We start from the raw sequence: 21,752 nt of genomic DNA on the forward strand, positions 1-21,752 counted from the left end.
CAAGGGCTTGACAAATTTCAACCATTAGAAGTCGGTGGTTTCCCCCACACACCTCATGCAAATACAGCATGTATAACCAGATGAATTGGCTAAATTCCAAATGGAATAATTACATTCTATCTACTTAAAATGCTCCCATCACTTTCACTTGCAGGCAACATTCTTCTTCCTTTCCTCCCCTCTGATTCTGACATGTTTCACCATGGGATTTATGGCATTTTGCTGGTTGTTAAAATAAGAATAGCCCTGCATTTACACACTTACGGGAGACAGCAGGAGAGAAGCTGACAACTTCACAGACAGATACGAAGTTATGGTATCATGGTCAGTGTGAGATGTATGTAGAGAACACAGCAAGATGGCTCCACCTGAGTCATTAAAGTTCTGTTATTTTGCACCCTTTGGCAGATTAAATCTAACAGATTAAAAAACACAGGCCTGATCCTGACCCCTGTGAAACATGAGATCAAATCTTTCAAGGTAGACCAGCTTAACACATGGCAAAAATAACCAAAAGAAAAATATTTTATTTCACTGCCTTCAGGAAGAAGACTTTTGTACTTTACTTCAGGCATGTACTCTGTTTTTTGTGAAAAGGGTTACTTGCTGGAACAGAGAAGTTAATTTCAATTTTCGTGTGAGAACCAAACTCATTCTAATAGTATTGAACATCTCAAAAAAGAAGTTATGTGCTTTTAAACACAAACTTGCAGCAAAGTTTCAACCTAAATATTTCTTTATTTGAGCACAAATTCATGCTTTCTATTGGTCTGACAGTGCACTCAGTAGCACACCCTTTATCATGCTTTTTGAGTAAGTTCCCTGTTCCTAATTGCCCTTTTACTAGTGTATATATAAAGAGAAAATGCTTGTCAGAGATTTTGTACTGAACCAAACAAAAGGTAGATAGATAATGTTTTCTCGGATTTAGAAAACATACTGGCAAACACATTTTTCCATTATTCAACAAGCCTTATTTTTAACATATATTTCTCTCTGTAGCATAAGCGTGTTACCCTTGCTCCTCATCGACTAGGGAGGACAATTCATTCTTTCTCCTTTTACTATGTCTCTTCACATATTTGTGGGCAGATATTTTATGTCTCTCCTCAATCTCCTTTTTGCCAGCCTGAACATGTCCAGCTCTGTTAACCTTTCCTCAAACTGGAGGCATTATTTTCCAGTCCTTTTTATTATTCTCTTTCTCTTCTCAGAATCCATTCCAATCAGTCTTTTCTTTTTGAAATATAGTGCATAATGCTCTATTGTGGCATTGGTTTCCTAGAAAATAAAGAGGGAGAAAGAAAGAGAGAAAGAGGAACATGCCAGCATTTGAGAGTTCAAAAGTGAAGTTCATTGCAATTTAACTGCATGGGCTCAACGTGCCTGAAAAGTTTCAGGACTTAACTTTATGAAAATAGTATACATGTGATTGAAATCAGTGTGGTGGTAATTTAATGATTAAAAATATACAGATCTTTTCACCTTTGTAATTTTTTTTTATTTTTCACTACCCAGTCTCTTTAATGCCTCCAATGATGCATGTGAGGTTTTGATCTTGGAAAGCCTAATATAAATGACCAATTAACCATGCTTGTCTTCCTGAGCCTTTCATCCACCATGTGAGAAAGGTTGTGAATTTGGACCAATATAACATGGAAGACAATCCTGTAATGGAATTATTATTTTCCTAGGACCTTCTTGATGGTTTTTTGCCATAGTGCTCCATGTGAAACATTCCCTGAACTTGACTTTACAAAGTGTAACTAATTTTTTTACCTCTTATTTATCTTTAAAAATTTCTTTTTTGCTGATTTAATGCTGCTCCCTCACATATCCAAGACTGTCATGCATTTCCTTTCCAGATGAGATTCTTGGAAGATATTAATTACCTCTAGAGGAAATTAATGCATTCTGTTCCCCAAGTTGCTAGCCAAAGCCCAGGACCTCAGGGAAGTTGCCTGTGAACTTCACACTGTTTGACAGCAAGTGTCAGACACAGTCAAGTTGGGTCCACAATTCCAGGCACATATTAGATAATTGTCTGGGCAAATGTCAAACGATAACTGTGTGTGTACATAATTATCCAATCTGCACATGTAACCCCCTTAATGCTTGCAAATTAGGCATGCAACTTCATCTACAAGTTACTTGAATGTGTTTTCACACTCATCTAGCTAAAAAGTCAGGCATACAAACTGTAATAATTATGCTATTGCTATGATTCTACTCTGGCTTGTGAGAGTCTAGATTACACATTTTCGTTCAATGACAATTCTCACAAACTGTATAAAAGTTTTTTAAGTTGCAGTAGAATCAGGTGCTCAGTTTGTAGTTTCAATCTGTGAATTTTAGATGCACTATGGAAATAGAAATTGGAATCCTGTTTAAGATGTGATTGAAACCATCACCTGTTAAGCTATTTGTTTCTTTCTGCATTGTCTGGCTTAAGCCAGGAGAAAATTAAAATATATATTTATGCTATGTGCTGAGCTTTAAGTTATTAAGCCCCCCAAATCAATGTATTCATACTTTTTTCTTTACTTTCTGTAATCCTCTCTGCTGGACCTAGGAAAATAGACTAAAACATTTCAGCTTCTGTTTACACTTGTAATCCCCTTCTCATTCTCATTCAGATCACTCATAGACACGCTGATGGAAAGCCCATTGAAATCCACAGAAAGGATTTCCTTTGACACCAGTGATTGCTGGATTGGGACATAAGTTGCCCAGACTGCCAGGGATTCATTCTGCTCCTTGTTCTGAAAGACAGAAAAAATAATTTTGTATTTGTTTATGGGGCAGAGAAGAGCATTCCAATGCATCTGAATTGTAAAGCTAATTAACGCAGTACTAAAGAAGACAACTTTGCTGGCCTGGATTCCCACTGATATGCTTCCTCCAAATCCCACAATATAACTGCCCTTTTAGAGTTCATTTGGACTTTCTCATGAGTTCTCAAAAATGAATGCAAAATGTTCCCTCACACTTCTCCCGGCAGACTCTTTAGGAGTGTAGATTAAATTTCATCAGCCTTTGCTGATTTGACAATGTTCAGGTTGTCCCATATTCTTTAACCTGGGCTATCCTAATTCCACCTCATGGCCTCTTTCTCCCTTTGTGAACTATCACTGCCTTTTCACTGTCAGCTCAAGCATCAAACCCATCAAGCATTTCAGAATTCTCCTTACCATCTATTATCTGCTTCTTCCCCTTCTGCTAAGTAGCAGACTTAACATTTTCTTTTGTCCATGCTTCACTTCTTAGACTCTTGGAGAACTTTTTCTTGATCCTTTTTACTTCCTTTGCTAATAGCACCTCATTTTGTGCCTTTGACTTCCTGACTTCTGCTCTTACATGTCCTTACTTTTCTCCTGTAAGGGACCCTGTGTCAGAGACTGTGAACCAATTTCCACTGTGCTGTTTCACATTTGAATGGAATGTTAAATATTTAAACAGCAAAGTTCCTCTTTTGGTTGTTAAATCAGTATTAAGTGATAGTCAGAGCCAGTATTCAGGGAATAGAACAGTCCTCTGACTCACAGTCTCTAGTAAATTGCATTGGAGCCAAAAAGCTTTTAAAAAGGAAGATATTGTTCTTGAAGATTTTCATACTTTTTTCCTCTACAGGAAGCTTTACTGAAAGTTTTTTTTTCTGTTCTTTGACAAGTAAATAATTAGTTTTAGGGTTTTTTTTTAAATTAAAATAATTTGGTTTAAAATAAAACAGGAAGAAATAAATTTTTTGTTTATTGTTTCTCAAAATTATCACTTAGATTATTTTACTACTTCTGTTGTCATCATAAACATTCAAAAATTGATAAGAATTATAATTTGGAAATACTTTGACTGAAAAAAAAATTAGTTTCCATTTCAGTGTGAGAGAAAAAAAGTTATGGGCTTTTTTATTAGCTAGACTGTTATATTCAAAATCAAGGGTTTTGTTTGTTGTTTTTCTTTTTTCCCTGCATAACAGTATTTAAATAAGAATATGTTTTCCTTACTAAAATATAAAAAAAAAATCAGAAAAACAAAAATGCAAACTCCCTCAAAAAAAACACATAAAACCACCCCCAGATTCCCAGAACTATACATGAAAATAAGTAATTTTAAGTGCAAAGACTTTGGCTATACACACTGCTGACTATAACACCTCTCCTCTCTCACACTAGCCAGCAGAGATGGACACTGTAGAGAAAATCTTTGAGTCTGAGGTCCTGTGGCTGCATTTCCAGGAATGCAATGTTCTCTTTGGGCTGAGTGGGCATTTACATAAAAATCTTTCGTTCCATCACTCTGGATCTGAAGTTTTTAAAGATGTTTCTGATGCAAGACCAGCAGATGAAACCTGTGGTTTGTTCACTGCCTCAAGTAAGGCATCCACTGTCACATATGGATTGGTGTGCACATTCCAGCAGGTTTGTGATGAAGTTTAAATGCCTAAGGCTATAAATACATGATTAACTGTCTAAAAATGTCTGAGCAGGTTAAGTATGCAATTTCTCTTAAAAGAAGTTCATCTAAAAATCTCACAAAGCTTCTAATGGATTTTTTATCAATATGATACCAATTATATTTACATTATGATACAGAGTAAAAGGGGGTAATTTGTCTCTTGGGAAGGCTGAGGAGAGAATGTAGCATCCCAAAAGGTATTTACAAGAGAATAAAGTGGATAACAGCCTTTATTCACACACTTAAAATTCAGAATTCACTGCTTGTTCTCAAATAGCTTCCAATTTTGAAGTTAACAATTACTCACATAACAATCCTATATCTTCAGTATCAAATGGTCTTTGTTGTGTTAATCTCTGGATAGAAATCTATTGGTCTTGCCTTCATAAGCTAAGTTGGTTTTTCTTCCACATCCAAAGCAAGGCGGAGTTTCATATTGAAGAGAAGAAGGAAACACCTTCCAAGAAAAGAATGACACCATTCCAGATGCTGCAGCTGTTTTTATATTGTGTTCTCTTTTCCATTAGTATTCCTCCCCCTAGATCTATTTTTACTTTGTTTTCCTTTCTCTCCCAGACAGTAAAGGAATTGACAAGACTGAGAATTTACCCTCAGCAATGGCTACAGTTCTGCTGTGCTTGTCAAAATCTGTATGGACACTGATTATTGCCAGAGGGGGTTTAGGTTGTTGTCTGCTTTTTTTTTATTGTTGGTTGCTTTTTTTTTTTTTTTTCCCTATAATTTGCCAGGTGTCTAAAGGTAAAGGTCATATTCTACTTGCAGAGTTAAAGAAACAGACTTCGAACAAAATATTTACAATATTTGTTTTTCTACGTTACAGATTAGCAAGAGGTGGAGGAAAAAAATAAAGAGATTACCTGAATGTCATTAAAGAAAATGAAACTCAGAGAACCAAGGGAAGGTGTGGGAAGTTCTGGGAAGTTCCAGGAAGGCAAGTTCTGGGAAAAAGGAAGGGAATATTTTCTGCTGCCAGAAAAAATAATTACTCTATTTAACTTTCTGGGTTTTTTTCCTTGTGATGCTGTTCCTAATTTTGTCAGATGGAAGTAAAATGAAACAGTTCCGTTGTGTAAACCTTCTATTTAGAAAAAACAAACTATGGAGTTAATTATTTAAACTAGCAATAGTATAGCAACAAAATGAACCTGGCATTGCTTATCACTGAAAAAAAACCACAGAGGTGGAACTAAGATTTGAGTACTGTTATAAGAAACATCTGTACAATTTATTTAACGCTTACCCCTTCTCTGCCCTATATTATACAGGAATAAAAGTTTCATCTTCTGTAAAATTATTTGAAATAATGGTAGCTTGGAAGACCAAGAAAATTAGGAAATGTGTAACAAATATAAATTTATGATGACCTAGGCATTCACTAAAAGAAAGCCTTGCTTTAATATTAATGCATATTTATGCTTTAAAATATTTTAGAAATTTTGACTGCCAGAATAAATTGCTCTTTCTCAAAATATATGTATTTAATTTACCTGTTTTAATATAAACTACATTTATTCTCCAGATTGTGTATGCTATTAGACTTGTCCCCTGTCTGACCTGATGGACTGCAGGACCCTCAGTGATCTGTACAAGTTCTCTGCCCAATATCACTTCTCAGTCTGTTACAAACACGATCAGACATCCTTTGGGACCTCAGATTTCTGTAATAAACGGACAGAAATTGCTCCAGGTAAAAATCTTTTTAAATGAACACCAAGAAAGGTCTTGACTACACCTCCTACATATGAGCACAGCTTTGGCAAAGGATGGAGTTAAGGACAGAATGTTGAAGTCAAGACATCTCCCTGTTGCTGTTGGCTTTGTTGGGTGAGTCTGAGTATGTTTATCCATTTAATTTTTGTATGCAAAGTGGAGACACAGCCTCCTCCTGCCTTTCCACAGGAGAAGGTTGAAGCAGTTTATTTAGATGGAAGAATGGATTCAACTCTTTTCAAATCATTTGCAAAATCCTTTACAGGCTCTGCATCTTATTATTATTATTGTGCCCATATTCAGATTTGAGTAGATATAACCCCTTACCTCAAAATAAACAATAGAGATATAACACAACAGATTATTTCTTAAAATTTGTGTGATTTATTTAAAAAAATATATATACAGTTTAAGTATATATATATTTACGTATATATATAATATACATACGTATACATTAGTGTCTATATATATATGTATATTTGTAAATTTATATATGTGTATATATATATATATATATATATTTAAGTACACATACATATATATACACATAAGAAAACTCAGAGGAATTTGCTTGCAGAAACATGCTGATCTATTTTCTTGTGATTAAAGCTCTTTTTTTTTTTTTTTTTTTTCCCAAACTTGGGTTTGAGTGAGTGTGAACAAGAAATAGTTATCAAAACTGTTTCTGGCATATTCCTTGTGTGTTGAAGCATTCAGCCAGCCCAGGTTTGGAAACTGTAGGGAACCTCAGTCCTTTTTGCACAGTGAACTCAGAAGAGCTTTTATATAAAATTCTTTAATATTTTTCTGTTTTTATTTGTTGTAATTTCTACTGTGGTTTACCAACTGCCCTGAATCCTTTCAAGTGTTAGTCCCTCTCTCCACTGGAGCTTTCCTTTACCTATTATATTAGTACTCTAGTGGCCACTGGAGTTATTCTCCCTTTTCATATTCCTTTTGTCCTGTATATTTTTATTATCTACTCCCCAGCCCCTCTCCACAGTAAACCACACAAACCTCATGCCCACATCTGTGGTTTTGTTAATTTTGAGTGTTTAGAATTATACCATTGGACTTCTTTCTTTTTTTGATCAACTGTTTTTCTTTTCTCAGTTATGTTTCATCAGCAAATTTCATGTCCTTTGTGTGTATTTTATGCCTACCTTTGAGTTGCTGGTACATAAACTGAACACAATTGGTTCTTGTACTGATCCTGTTATCACAAGGGACACTTGAAAACCTCAGTTACCCCAAAATTGTGGACACTGCAGTTTTAGCATCTTTCTAAAGAGTAAAAAAAGCTTATTTTTGCAGGTTACCAAGTTTTCATTAAAAAAAATAATATATAGCCTTTTTATTTTCCTTCTTCTTTCACTTGAATTGCTAGGGTGGCCTTAGACTAAGTAAGATAATATGCTGTTTTCTTTTCAAAGGTGAGCTGAAAAAACTAAAGTGGAAATTGAGTTAAGTTTGATTTATGTGTTGTATGTGCCCCACCAGCCAGTCTGTGGGGGAATTCATCATGTGGAAAAGATGTAGATAGCCTTTTCTGAACTGAAGGTTACTCTCTGTTGAACTCCTGCAGCTCCTGGCGTGCTGACACAAACTGAGAATGCATCACAGTTGCATTGCAGATACTCCAGTATCAAGCCCCTAAACCAGTACACAAGGTTTTATTGGGTAATTTTTACTTTACTGTTGGTGTTGCTGTATGTACCTATAGAAGTTGGATATCAATATTTAAACTCAGGGTTGCACAGAACTTGCAAACCTTTGCACACAGATGGTAAAAGGTGTAAACTGTTGGCTGGATTGTTTTGGGAAAGAAAAGCTGGGGTTTGTGTGTATGACTGCATGTGTATGGGAAGATAATATATCAAATTTCCTTGATACTTCTGCCTATAATCTTTTCAAGTAAGCAATTGAGGTAATCTCCAACACAAAGCAGTTAAATTAAGGTCACAGAGAAGATAGTAAATTCCAGCATTTCATACCTTTGCTCTGTTTAACTTTACAAGGTTGATGATTGTCTAATTTTCGATTGTATGAAATTTACTGAAAAACAAATAAAAACTCCCAAGAAAACAAACAAACAAATGACCCCCCCAAAAAAACCCCAAAAACCCAAAACAAGATAAAACAAACTACAAAACAAAGAAAGCAAGCCAGCCTTTCTCCCAGAATTAAACTACATTGCACAATGACACCTTGTGTTATTCTGTCAAGTTTACTCATAAAAGTTTCAGACAACTTTCTTGTGGGCTAAGAAAGTAACCAGTGATGAAGTAGAGGATTATTTTTATCCTTGTTAAAAATCTTATGGTTTTTTACGTTTCTTCCTCATGAAAGATGAATGGACAACTATTAGTCAATTCTGGAAGGAAATCATCCCTGCTTAAATCCGTCTTCCTGTTGCCACCATCCCTGTGATTACAACTTCTCTGCCTTTACTTTTGTCCACCAGTCTTGTTTTCATCGTCCCCACTTCTGTTTGTAGCTGTTTTATCAAGAAAATCATCATCATTGTCTTTAGAATTTCACTATTATTCTCCTATCATCTGATAATTTTTCCCCTCTGCTTTATATTCTCATTTTCTTCTCTTTAATCTCATCACCACCTTCAGAGTTGGAATTCTTACTCTTACTCTTCTGTCCAAAAGTGGGTAGGAAGGTGACAAATAATCACTACAAGGTCCCTATGTGTGAAATTCCTTTTTATATCTCTGGGAACAGATGATGCAAGCTTGTTTGTATTCTGCTTGTTCACAAATGCCTTAATAATTTTTTGTGATCTCTCCAGTTTCTCATCTCTCTGTTCTGCTATACCTCTTTGCCTTTGGGTGAGTCTAAGCCCAAAAGAAGTACTGATTCATAGTCCTTTTCCAGCTGATCTGACCCAACAGAAAGCATTTTCAGGCAATCAGAAGGAAGGGCAAGAGCAGGAGACAGCTCAAACAATGCTCACCCCTTTATAAAGCTAATCCATTTACCTCTGTTTACATGGAGCTGTCCCATGCAGGGAAAGAAGAATGCCCAGTTCACAGAGACTTATCAGACAGTGATAAATCTCTGTTCTTTTTTTTGTCTGTTGGTCTGCTTTTAACACAGGGAAAATACTGCATAGGTTCTGGGGGGGGGGGGGGAAATAGAAAAAAAGAAACAAACAAACAAACAAAAAAAAACAAACAAAAAAAAAAAAGAAGAAGAAGAAATTACTCAAAACCCTGAAGCAGATGAACAGAAGTGAAAAAGGAGGTTGAAAAACTGAAGAAATATGAAAACCTTGATTATATGCATTGCTAGCAGTTTTGTCCATCATACATACAGTAAATATCACTCAGTGCAACTTATCTGAATTAGAGACTTAGGACATATTTTTTAGCAAGAGGGAACATCTTAAGCATTTGTATGAGCTGGCATTTTTAATGTATTTGCACTTTTATGCATAAACAATGGATAAAAAATGAACATAAGCCTTCAATCTTCAATACCTCATTTTGATCCTCTACCCTCCCACGCTTTAAATACTTGATACTTAAATAAAATAAAATGCATTCCGTTGTTATGAAAATATGATGTAGATTGTTTTTGCCAAATTCAAGCTCAGTGGGAAATTATTTTCTTCTTGCTGGAAAAAATGAACACTAATTAACCCTCTGGAAGTACCTGTTTAAACTGAAGAGTGAGCTAGAATTTTAAAGAAACATTTTTACACAGCTTATCTTGGTTATTTTTTTTTAATGTGCAAAAATGTTTGAGGATTAAGTTATTTTTTTTTCTCTCCTCATCCATCCTCCCTCCTTCTGTCCAATGTAGGCCAAATCCTGCCAGGCAGATTAACAGAAACTCAATAGGCCAAATTCCAATGTGGTTTAAATAGGAGGTAAATTGGCAATATAAACAAGTGTAATTTACATACTGAATGTTAAGAGCTGTTGAAAGAATTGTGTGGGGGAAGTCACTCACAGTGCATATCGGGTTTTTTAGTCCAGCAGAACCTGGAAACTATGCTACATAACACTCAACACCATCAAATGGTAATGTATGTATTAATATTATATGGTCAGAGCTTATAAACTAATCCAATAAGGATAGAAAGAGAAAAGTAACATCCAGAGTTAGCTTTTATTAATTTTCTCATCTTTGGGTTGTAGAAAAATGTGTCTATCTTCATATTTATGTGGGTTTAGTCTTATTCAATGTTTTTCTTCTTGATCTGGATGACTATGTTTTAAATTTTTAGGCGGCATCAGAACATGAGGGACAGCAAATGTTTTAATGACACTTGGTTACAACTCAAAATGAATTTGAGAAAGCTCATAAAAGGAACTTTCCACAGGAGAAATAAAAGTAATTTTTTTTAAAGCGAATGCTTGTGAAAATACAGGATAGAAACTTATTATTTCACCAACAAATGGACAGGGGAAAAAAAAGTCATGACTTTTTAATGAATCATTAGATGAATATAGCCAGTCATATAGTATTTCCATAATAGAGGTAAACAGCATGCTGAAATGTATTACTGAAATTCTTCCTTACAAAACCTACTCAGCTTATGGTCTAAGCAAGAACTCTGTCCAATCTGGATGTTGCCTTTCTGGTTAATTAGAGAGGTATTAACAACAATAGAGGCAGAAATCAGAATCCCAGAAACATCACCTAGGACAGAGCATGGAATGTAAGCTGCTCTGCCTAGGAGTGCTGTGTGGGAGGACGCAATCTGTCTTCAGAGAAAAGAATAACCTTTCTTTTTCATCACCCTGATAAACTGGAAAAGACAAAAGGGTTCTAAAATCCAACAGGGAAAATTTGCTTCCCGTATTAGGAGAAGGGGAAGCATGAGGAAAGGTTTGGAAGGTCTCTGGAAAATGTGCCTACCCTTGACAGCCCTGGAGATGAGATTATGGACACATCTGTAAGGCAGCAACAGTGACAGCCAGCCAGGTGAGGGAACAGAAGGTGGAATTCCATCCTTGGGAAGCCTGAAGTGTCTCCTTAGGCCAGGAGAAAATGTCTTAACTTCCAGGAGATCCCGCGATGTCGTGGGCAATGACAGGAAGTCATTGGTCCTGTTGCCCTTTTGAATAGCAGTGTTGCCTGTGACAAGTTATTTGCTTAGCATTATTTTTTATGGTCCAGCAGGAGTTGGAAATTCCACTCTTAAGCAGTCAGGGTGAATACTTTTATCATGACTGATCCATTTTTGTAGTGGAGTGTCACATTCCATGCTGTTGCAAGCAGGACAGAGGAGACAGACAATAGTACTGTAATCTGTATTCCTTATAGTTTTTATTCATGTGCTTGGAGAAGGGTTTCATACTATAGTCACAGGAAAATTATAGTCACTATCAGAAATTAACTCAGATTTTTGGATCTCTGAGTCATTGGACAGAGGTCCTCATCGGTTTTACTAACTAGAGAGAGAACCTGAGATGGAGATGCCACTTCTTGTTCAAGCTCCTGGGAAGTTATCTAAATTTAGGAAAGATGGATCTGCTGTACTCCAGCTCACATAAAAAGTCAGTTCTTCCTTGTGCTGATCCCCATCACAGTCCTGATTTAATAAAAATGAGTGTTTTGTTTAACAGAACCTCTAGATTGTTGTAATACAGACAGACTTTAGCTATGCCTGTCAGATTTCTTATTGTTCCAAAAGGATTCTAAATAGATCTGTGAACAGGTTTCTTTATCTGTATTTCTTGCTACTTCTGTCAGCACTAAGGCATGGAGACCATCTGGCCTTGGAAAATTTTTCCAAAAAAAATTTTTTATTTTTTTCTCATGATGCTGTTTATTGTGAAGACAATTGTCCAAAAGGAGAGCAAGAGAAAGTTTTATTTTTCTTTGATGTTTCATTGGCTAGAATGTGTGTCTCCTATTGCAAATTGACTTAAAATCCTTCTATCTGCTGCTGGGAACCGAATCGAAATGTAAATTAAAATAAATACTTTCTTAAGAAAAAAGAGGGAGAGGAAAATCTTTAATCATTCAGAACCTTAACATATTTCATAGTGTCCTTATTATTTTTGTGTCATTTTTCTCTTGCTTCCAAAAATATTTCTAATGATATCACTCAGGTTTCTCAGAAACTTAAAGAAGGACTCCTGGGTTGCAATTATTTTATGAATAATCAGAATAGAATACTACAGGAACCTCAAATTCTTTCCAGACTTGTAGACAAATGGAGAAGCTGTTCACCAACTTGAGGCAGTTACAGTTGATGGAAAGAAGCCAGGCACAAGACTTTGACTGTTTTTAACAGGAATAAGAAGAATAAATACAAGCACATAATATCCTTTAATTACTTGTTCTTTTTTCCTTTCCTTTGTGGTGACTTTTTGAAATATAAGCATGAATAAAATATCTCAATCTCAGAAGAACTCATCATGCCAAAGCAAAATATTTACTCTTTACCTGCAGTTGCTAGAAGGCTCCATGTGTTATTGACTTCAGCATTTTGTTTTCAAATTATCTTTTGTATTAGAAAAATATTATTTCTTTTTATTTCTCCCTCTCCTGTTCCTAAAATATGCCTGATGAGGTAAGGTGGCCTGAGATTCTGGATCTTATTTGAAATTTTGCAGCTCTAGGGTTTCCTGTCCAATTTTATTTTATGAAATATGTGTTCCTTAAAATTTATTCAAAACTATCTTTCAGCAAGGAGAGAAAAGCTAATTCACAGAAATGGTTATAACTGACTCAGTCTCTCAGCACCAGACCATCAATTCATATGGAATTAAACAACAAGGAGGCAAAAGTAGCTAAATCCTGGTGTTTGACACCTTTTGGTGTCGAAACCAAAATTCAACCTCTAATTCTGATTTCCACGGGGAGCTCAAGGAGAGGAGCCAACACTGAGGGAGTTTTTCTTTTCTGAGCATGGCTAATATTTTTATATCACATTGAAGGTCTCACAGCAAGAGAGATCATTCCATCACATCTCCCTGTGATGTGCTGGATAAATGAAAAGGTTGTTGGAATTTAAAGACAAAAGAAAGCAGCTGATATCTCAACCCCAGGATTGCACAGGTCAAATCATTGAGCCCTACATGAGGTATTTTACCTGTGTATACTACCAGAGAAACACACAATTTCTGTAACTTGCCTTTCAGAGTGTTACCTCTTGATGCAAGGAGAGCCACAGATAGAAACAGTTTTGTGTTTTCACTTTCATAAAAAAAAAGGTTTTGGGTTTTGTTTCTTTTTCTTTCTGATCCTAATATTTGAGTAATATTCTGTTTAATTGTAAAAGGATGTATAAAATACATCCTTTTACAATTATATTTGGTCACCACTAAACTGAAGTCTTTATTTCCAACATCTTTAGAGAATCTAAATTACCCCCCAAATAAATTTAATTTTTTTGTCTTCATCTTAGTTCTATAAAGGAATGGAAAACAAAATGGTAAAAGAGCTTATTCTTTCAGTTTGACTAATAAAGGACACTCTGGTTCTCTGTTTTCAGTTTTTAAATGACTGTTTGAACCACCTTCATTTCAGACAGTGAACTCTAAAAGAGCATTCACACATCTTGGTGCTTACCTCAGCTGGAAGTAAGCATGTCATTAAATTTACAAAGTAAATTTTAAATAAAAGCAGCATAAACAATAAATGTTTGAAGATGGCCTAATAGCATATCAAAACAGCCCCAGCCAACAAAACGGCCAAAAAAAAAAAAAAAAAAAAGAGAAAAAAAAAGCCTAAAAATTAAAATCTGTAGAAAACTAGAGCTCAGCTAAATTACTCATTTATATGTTGATACTTTTGTGTGAGATATCTCAAAGAAGTAGCAGTGCATCCCCAAAGGTTTGTCACAAGCCGCCACAGACCCGTGGGTGCTGTGCCTCCCTGCAGCACCACTGGGCTCCAGGCAGGGCACTCGGGGACATCCCTGGTGCCTCCAGACAAGCATGAGCAGGGACCAACTTCTAGCAGCAAACAAAACCCTCATTTTCCTACCCTGTCTGAAGTGTGATTGTGTTTCTGGCTGCTGCATTTCTTCCTCTGTCTCTGCTCTGATTCAGCAGCCCAGTAAATACAGTAATGCCAATGCTAATAAGAAGCCATGGGGTTTATAGTAACTACATGCTGATAACAGGTTAAGGCTTGTATTAACAGAGCAGCATAAATCCTCAGGACCTGTCAGGCTCTGCCTTGGCTGGCCTTGAGCTTATTTTAGCTTGCTCATTAATTGTAGCAGTAATTTGCCACTATGGCTGTTCTAACCAGTTATTAGCTTTAGCATAACCTCATCAATTGTGTAGTTTAGCACCCAAAGAATTCATGCCACATAAGGCAACAGTCTAACAAACAGAACGGCAGCTTTGCGAGCAAAGCTGTGAGAAAGCAGGAAGATGAGGGATGATAAAACATGTCTCAAAACACATAAAACTAATCCCTGAATGCCCAAGACTAAGGAGGAGGAAGCACCAAGTTTTTACCACACGAAAGTTTCATGAGGTGCACTCAATGCAGGTAAGCCATTCTCTTCATACCCCACTCTCCAGAAAACTCTCAGAAATTAGAACATCCCAGAGAAACTGCAATTTTATCCTCTTTTTTGTTTGTTTTTGTCATTGTTGTTGTTATTGTTGTTTTTGTTTAATTTAACTTGCTTCCAACACAGCTAGACAATGCAAACAAGCAGTCTGCCACTCTGCTTCTGCCTTTCAGCAGAATAGAGGAAAGTGTGACACTCAATAGAGCATTGGCAAAAAAAAAAAGAACAAGCCATGTCATTCCTCAAAAGAATATTACTAGGTAAGGCCTTATTATCTCCATTAATTATTATCTACAATAACTATTATGAAGTAGGTCTAAAATATAAATATAACATTGCTGGCCATAACATACAGGAGAAAAATAAAAGGAAAATAAATTAGGGTAAGGTTGGCATCTTGTTAAACTTGGTGTAGATTTTCAGTGGTAAAAATCCTCCAGTCAACAGAGCCCAGTGCAAAATAAGAAATCTAGAAAGAAGTAGCACAGTCTCTACCCACTCATTGAGGAGCTATCTATATTTAGGATGACCAAGTCCAAAAGAGAATGTGATTTCCTAAAAATTATGTGGAAAAAAAAAAAAAAGATTGAAAGAATCCAGGTAAAAATATTCAGAAAGGGCGGAAATTTACAGTGAGGTATTTTAACTTTGATATATTACTTAATTAGCAGCAGGGATCTCTATTCAAAGAAAAAAAATTCTGTGCTAAGAGACCTATAGCAAGGAGGTACATGAAGCATGGGTCATACCCAAGGTTTACACTTTAGTTCAAGAGGCAAAGTGAGCATTTGGCCTGTGAGAAGGAGAAAATAAAATTAGGCCAAGAATTAATGCAAACTGGTTTTATCTAACTTTTTGCTAGATGTAGCTGGCTTACATTATCTCTCCTGTAGTAGCTATTAAAGGGTCAGGTGAAATGTCAAACAAGGCTGGACTTGGGCCCTGCACATCTTTCCTCCAACTAAAAAGGGCTGAGACCAAGTGTTTAATTTAGTTTAGATAGCTAACAAGCATATGAAAGGTATCCTATTCTGCAAAGATGCACTGTCTTTTTTTATATTTTTCACAGGGAATGTGACAGCAGCTGATGCACTATCTGTTAGGACTTTGAAAGGATCCTTTTTAAGTGCATTCTTCTTTTCAGATTTTGGCTACATCAAGCAATACTGCTCTGGAAGCCCTCATTCTCCTAGGCATGGACAGCCCATTGAAGAGAGAAACTTCAAAACAGACAACAGAAATATACTTGGTTCCAAAAATTGCAGTGATTTTGTAAACTTCGGGAAATTTTTATGCTTATTCAAACCATAATGGGCAGATAAAGAGCTACAGAAGAATAGATATGTATTTTTAATCCTTATTGTCCACTACAATTACTGCAAATGTACGTGGATAAAATGCATGTAACTGCTTAGTTTTGTGATTCTTGTTAGAGAGAAAGGAGAAAATTTTGATTCACAGGAAAATTTTAAAAAATAATAATAAAAAAAACTCCACTGGGAGTTGTTTTTCAGTCAGACTCCTTTACTTGGTTTCCAGGAAAATAGGGGAGATTGACATCCAGGATGAACTACAGTGATTGCAAAAAAAACCCAACTACATTTGAATTCAAGGACTTAGCCTTATGAATAGTGGACTTCCTGAGTAAATTAAACATTTGAAAAGTGAAGGATAGCTGGACAAGGACAAAAACCATTATGACATAATATTTTTATTTTTTAAAGTTAAGGTAAAGCCCCCAGGATTATATTTAAGTTGCTTTTAATCCACTGATTTGTAAACTGCATTGTATAAAAGAAAATTTTATTTCAATACACTGACAGTGGAATACAAAATTGATAAACTGAACAAAGGAGCCTCTGGTTCTTTGTTTATCTTAATATTTAGAATAGTTTTCTAGAGAATAAGGAACATGAACAGGGAGTTCAGACTGGTCTTTCATTTCTCTGAAAGAGCATTTTCTTTATGAGAAAATTGAAGGGGAAAGAAAAAAAAGAGAATGAGTACTTAATATAAGCAGGATGTGATTAAACACATGTTTCCAGTTCTATATGTGAATGTAAAACTGAGGATTGCTCAGTCTGAGGTAGATTGGTATTTTATCCTAAAAGGGACTAAGTGCTGCCAGGAACAGGTGGAACAGAGAGCAAGTGTTCCTAATTGCCTTCTTAGAAAAGACTCCCAGATTTCAGCCAAGTTCCAATTTAGGCAGAACATAATCAGTGTGACTCTTGTTTTCAGTTTAGAAACTGAAATGTTCCAGGAAATGGTTTCTACAGTTCTCTGTAGGGGTTTTTGTGTGGGCAGAGGAGGGGAAGTAGGATTATGATATTTTGGATCTCATAGTTTTCTTTCTTGTTTCTTGCTTTGTCCTCTTTATGTTTGTTTTTTTTTTTTTTTTTTTTTTTTTTTTTTGGAAGGGTTGATTTCGTTTCTTTTTTTATTCTTTTTCTTTTCTTTTTTTTTTTTTTTTTTTTTTTAAGTTACATAGAAGTTGATTCTCCAGGGATCACAGTCTGGTACATTTCCCAGAACTCGCTTGGCCTTGCAGAAAGTAATTTAAATAAATGAATGATAAGTAAACTCTTTTACAGAGCACCACTTCTACATTGAAACAGGAGTAACTGTTTTGGGTGAGCAGTCAAACAGTGAAGTATTTAGGTGCTCTAGGCAGATTTTCTTTTCTGAGTAAATTTCAACTCTATGAAAGTTCCAAGGCTTGGATGAGGGAATATTCTAGGAGTAATAAAAGTTTTTCTTCCAGTATATAAAATATATTTCTAAACTCTATGTTAAATTTATAGATAGATATTACTTCATAAAGCTTTCATGTCCTTTTTTTTTATTATTTTTGTAACCTGTCCATATTATTTTTACATTGGTCACTTCCCTTAAGAAATATTTGTGCTGAATTCCTAATGGTGAAAGTCTTTTGAAGCTTCATATTCACACAAAGGGCTACGGATATTCAAGATATCCATATTCATAGGCTAAAACCAAATATGATAGAAGTAGCTAAAATTGGATTCATGAATCCTGTGGGAGTTAATTTGTCCATAGCAATATTTGGACATTCAAAATTGTTCTGGAAAAGATTTCCAGAGATTAAAAAAGAAACTGGGAGCCATTTCTTTATGGGTTTGAGTTTACCATCTCTGGTCTTCAGCTTTAAAAACTAGGATGGTGGAGCTTTTTCTAATTCCTGTTGTGTTGATGTAGTAGTCTTAAGGTCAGAAATCTTGGTGGAAGGGAAATTCATGATTATGGTCTTTATTTGTGCAAATTGAGGGAAATTTCAGATATGAGCTCAGAGAAAAGGACCCAGTTCATAAGATGGACAATTTGGAAGCTATTCTGAGTGGTGAGAAACTGTTCTCTCCTCCCAGCCAAGATTTCTTTTTGCACTTTCTGATGTGGTCAGACAGCAATCTCAGGAAAGGTGTAAGAGGATCCAGATTGAAAATGATTAAAATATTTATTCTTTATTTTCAATTTCCATTTAAACCCAAAATGTCCCATGAAAATTTTCAGGTACTAATTTTCTGTCCCTTCTGAGACCAATCATATGAGAAGACCTAACCTGAACTGTCATCACCTAGTAGAAATTATGGCATTTGGATCCTCATTCAGCAACACTGTCCACAAGAAATAAGAACTCCAGTACCATCTTGTTATTATACATTAACCCTCACAGAAAAGTGACAGGACTAAAGTCCTCTGCCACAGTTTTCCTTGCTGGATCTTCTGGGAATCAAACATGCCCAATTCCCTGGTGCCTGGGGCGTGTCCGTAGAGGGCCTGAGACAGGTGAGATGAATCCTTGTCTTTCTCCACACAGACCTGTCCTAATTATTGAAAGAAATTTTGAGCATGTATAGCTTACAAGGATTCCTTTGCTGTGTTGAGCTTTAAATCTGCCACCCTGAAATGTTGCTCTTTCCTAAGGAGTAGGGTTAAAACCGGAGTTGAAGCTGTCTGGAATGCAATTAAGACCTCAGAGCTGCATTGGTAACCTGATCTGACAACATCAGGAAAAGTCAGCACTGGCTTTGGAACAAGCAACTACCCACAGTCTGCCTCCTGTTTCTCCCTGAAAGCCAGCAGCATCTGGGAGAATGCTGCATGAGAGCAATTCCATGGAATAACAAAGGTGTGCAAAGTCATGGAAATATGAGGACAAATTTTAGTCATGACCATCCCTCCAAAGCAAAGGGAAGGGTCAAAAAATGTTATTCTCTCTGTAGGAAATAGTAATAATAGTAATAGTAATAGTAATAGTAATAGTAATATTAATATTATTATTATTAATAATAATAATAATAATAATAATAATAATAATAATAATAATAATAATAATAATAATATCAATATCAGCAACACACCACTAAAAATGTTCTGATTTTCCACATTTCCATGTTTGTGACCTTTTTTATTTTTTTTTTTTAATAAGAAAACTACACTCCCCTGATGACAGACCTGCTGAAAATTTCTTTCTTTTAGCAAGATCCTGATGTACTGACATTTCACGTTCATGCAAACGAATTCCCTATAGGATAAGTATATGATTTGTATCATTATTACTGTTGCACTTGGACATGGAATTGCTGCTTCAAAAGATTTCACCTCATTTTGGTTAGTGTTTATCTTCAAATCAACTGCAAATCCCCTAAGTTTTTTACAATTGTTTGTTAGACAAGGCAGTTAGAAAAATTAAAATAAAATCTATTTACTGCTTGTTACTGTGGGGGAAAATAGCATAGAATCCAACCTCAAATCTGCAACCATTGATTCTGAAGAAGTGACTGACAGCACCCAACTGACTAAGTAGGTTATAACAAGCTAGCTCCCGGCTGGAATAGCCAGTAGAATGCAGAGGAGAAAAAACTGGCCTCTAAACTTTTCCGCAGCCAAAAGAAAGGCAGGGGAAAGGAAAGAAAAAAAGAAAGATGGAAGAAAGGATGCTCTGAAAACATTTGCTGTCCGTGTTCTCTGGTGCAGCAGCAGATTTCCAGATTGCCAGATTTCTTTAATTCATAGTTATTTCTTGAGGGGACAAGGAAGAAAATTTCTTTGTAACAGATAGCAATAAAAGTATTATTCATCTAATCATTCACAAGCACACGTGTTTGTACTTGAAATCTCTGCCTTCATGCATCCACAGCATATCACACACCCAGACAGGCAGAAGCAGCTACAGCAGTGTACAGGGACATAATCCAAATGAACACCACTCCACTGCACAATAGCACAATGTGCAGCTGAATGTGCTCTGCCCAGCTGGACACAGGACTGGAGCACATTCAAATGCAAATAGCATATTTTCTACAAGAACTTTGCCCTTCTGAGACATTGTTTCTTCCATTTGGGTCACTCCTTTCCCCAGCTCTCTGCAACGGCCATGGAATGATTATTCTCCCTCCCAAACCCCATTTTTATGTCATACAGACAAATTATATTGGTCCTTCATGTCGAAGCACTCAGTGTAAATGCAAATATATAATATCACAACATGAGGCAAAAACACACTTCAGGACACTTAAAATGTCATTTCAAAACCAAATTCCTGATGACTCTCAGGCAATGATTTCTATTATTGAACTGCTGCATTGTGGTGATTGTAATTTCACTATAGGTCAGTCTGCAGGAGAACAACACAAGGAAAAAATCAGTGTATAAACCATCATTCCCCAAAGTCCTGGCCAGTCTAAGGGAACTGAAGATGTTATACAGTTTTTCCTGTGCAGAACAGGATATTGTCTGAAATCTTGAAAATGTTCAGGAGTAGCAAATTATATTTCCTATTTTCTTTACTTAAAGAATGAATAAATTTGATAGAACTGGTAATTCTACCTCAATGGACAGCTTCCAGGATGGATATCTATCATACTCAATGAAGTCGCGGCTAAGGCCACTAATGGTTTTGTTTGCAATTCATATGATTCACAGATTTTAAAGGCAGTGGGAACAATGAGATCATTAAAACTGACTTTTTGTGTATCACAGGTCCTCATCTCCATGTCATGATCACTGAAAAATCTTACAATCCTTATGCAAACATTCTCCTTCTCTTTCAAGACTCACTCAAAACTTAGCTTCTTCAAGAGATGCTCAGTCTTCCAGAGAGGCATCCAAGCTTGATTCAAAGGCAAAGGCTTGGTTCAAGACAAAAAAAAATCCACTTTTCCCTTAGCACTTTGTTCCAGTGGTTAATCACCCACGCTGTTAAAAAATATTGTGCTTTATTTCTAATTTGTCTGGCTTCAGCTTCAGACATCGTCTCTTGTTATGCCTTGCTCTGCTAGATTAAAGAGCTTTTTAGTAGTTAGTGTTTTCTGCCTGTGAAGGTACTTAGACACTCTAATCAAATCACCTCTCAATCTTCTTCTTGATAAGGTAAATAGGTAAAGCTCTTTCAGTGCCTCACTATAAGGCATTTTCCATGGCTCCTAAATCATTTTTGTGGTTCTTTTCTGCATCTTGCCTGATTTTTTCATCATTGCTTTTGAAAGTTGAGCATTAACAGAATTAAAAAATAGAAGAAATTCTAAATCTGTTTTATCTTTCTCATATATAAATGTTAAACCAGCCCCTATTCCTACTGATCTCTTTAGACAGCCAGGGATTGCATTAGTTCTTGTCACATTATAGCCAGAGCTGGGAGGATTTGCATCAGCTTGTTTCCCCACAGTAGCCCCTAAAAGTAGAGCTACTCATTCCCACAGCAAAATACTGTTCTAGTTTTGCCTTTTTTTTTTTTTTTAACTTGTATTTATTTTTTTAACATTACTCAGAAAGAAAACAAAGATTTTCATGCACACTTTGCAGTCCTGTTGGGGGACTGTTGTTGGAGTGGCACTCTCCTCAGTAAATATCCACTCTTCAGTTACAAATCAAAGCTTCTACAAAGCAGAAAAAAGAAAAAAAGAAGCTGGTGTAAACCCACTGCTTTAAATGAACGAAATGTGTGAAATATCATAATAATAACAACGAAAACACAAGAATGGTGACCAAATTCAGGTGGTTTGTTTGTATTTAATGTTTCCCTACTGTTTAGAGACATGTA

The sequence above is a fragment of the Serinus canaria genome, chromosome Z, assembly GCF_022539315.1.
Source record: "Serinus canaria isolate serCan28SL12 chromosome Z, serCan2020, whole genome shotgun sequence".
Taxonomy (NCBI): Eukaryota; Metazoa; Chordata; class Aves; order Passeriformes; family Fringillidae; genus Serinus; species Serinus canaria.